The sequence below is a fragment of the Pteropus alecto genome, unplaced genomic scaffold (genome assembly GCF_000325575.1).
Source record: "Pteropus alecto unplaced genomic scaffold, ASM32557v1 scaffold52, whole genome shotgun sequence".
Lineage (NCBI taxonomy): Eukaryota > Metazoa > Chordata > Mammalia > Chiroptera > Pteropodidae > Pteropus > Pteropus alecto.
Window position 1 is genome coordinate 4479354 of NW_006433941.1, and position 1918 is coordinate 4481271.

The 1918-nt window shown below is 42.7% G+C and overlaps 1 pseudogene; it reads right to left on the reverse strand.

Moving 5' to 3' along the window:
- Nucleotides 1-670: 670 nt before the first annotated feature.
- Nucleotides 671-1918, reverse strand: LOC107195435 (annotated as a pseudogene).

The window sequence follows — 1918 nt, forward strand, 5'->3', positions numbered from 1 at the left end:
CTCACTTCCTTCAGGTTTTGCTCAAATGTCACCAACTCGGTGAGGACTTCCCTCACTACCTTATTTAAGGTGAAAACCTTCCCTCTCCTTATGGCCATGCACAGCTTTTGTGAGAAACAATATCCAACCGCATTTAATATCATTGTCTTGTTTTTCGTAGCTTCATTATTATGAATAAAATGACACAAATTTTCCACTTAAGAGAAGTGATAGGCAAGTTTCCCCTTTAAATACGTTTGTTGACATTTTAAAAGACTTCCTTAAGAAAAGTCATCTCTATTTAGAACAATTTTAAGTTTTATTAAGTAGTAATAGTTCAGGGAGCTGAGGTGAAGATCCAAGTGGCAGGAGGATGAAGTGAGAGAAAGGCTGCTTGGCCTTGGCCTGCCTCAGGCCTCTTTCCGGGAACCTCTGACTCCTGCAGCTCTGCTCTGGGGCTACTCCAGATCCAGCCTTGAAGCAGGATTCTGGAGGCTGGATTCTAGATATGCATCTGGTTCTGCCTGCAGCCAGCTGCTAGGCAAGATCCCTTCTTCCCTCTGCCGCTGTCTCTGCATATGTGGGAAGTCGAGAGTGGGTGAGTTCAGTCCTTGGGTTCTGTGTCTGTGTGGCCTGGGCACTGAGGAATCAGTCCCTCCTTCCTAGAGAAGCCTGATAGCTAGCTGACCCCTCACTTCTCTAAGGAGACCTGTAGTTCTGAGAGATGCCGCAAGAGGGCAGAGGCGGCCACCAGTGAGGGGCTGAGAGTAGGCGCTGACTGGGGGGAGTCAGACAAAAAACAGGAGAGCCCCTGGGAAGAACCTTAAGTCCTGACCACCCCCCGCCGTTCCCCCCTCCGCCACAGCGACTTGGGTTGGAACCTGCGTCCCTCCAATTCCTAAGCTGCCACTTAATCTCTCCCCTAGTAAAATCGGTTACTGTAGGATTAAATAATGTGACTATGAAGTACCTCGTTTATGAACCCGTTTTTCCCAACTTCATCTCACATCAGAACTGTGGGCCATCCACAAGGGCTTTGGGCCATTTAGTGAACTAGAAGAACTTAATGAATTTTTATTTAGCAGGTGCGTGAAGCTTGTGAGTAGGGGAATGACGTGATTTAAAAATGCAGGAAAAAAAGAAAGAAAAAGAATAAATGCATTTTTAAAAAGCTACCTATAATCCTACTCCTCACCAATAACCACAGTGGCTATTGGTATAAAGCTTTGCAGACTTTTTTTTTTGGTTTTTTTTTTTTACTGCAAACACATATATACAAATATAAATATAAATATATGAATATTTGCTCAGAAACTCAGGGGTGCAAGAAATGTCACATTACCTCATTTTCATTTTTTTTAAACTTAAAATAGTGACTTTTTTCAGGTTTTAAAACTTTTTACTTGCATATTTAAAAAATTATGCATTCCAATAATTAAAATCATTTGAACAACAAAAAAAATGGCACTCTGATTAAACTTCATTTTACAGCCTGCAGGACACCTTGGATCAGCTTGGTTTTCACTGGATTTCACTGTTGTCCCATCCAGCGTCTGCCTTCATCAACGTGCAAGTTCTTTTCCTTCCCTGCCAGCCAGACAGGCAGGTGGGAGAGGCAGGTGCAGCCATCGTTGTCAGTCGTTCTTGGATGTGAAAAAGGGGCAGTACAATCATTTAAACTTGATCCAACCTCTTTACATCTTACAAAGTTAAACAGCTAAAAGAAGTAAAATAAGATGGCAATGTTTGTGGAATGTACAGTGCATATTAGCAGTGCGTGCCTCATTACCATGCGCCTGCTTACTTCTCCTGTTCAATCGTTTCTTTTGATGGCAGTGAATTTTTCTCTTGCGTTTCTGTCTTCTTAAATTTCAACTTCCCGAATTTCTCAATCTCAGCCATATCGAGTTTGTCAGACATGGTTGCAGAGGAAGCGGAG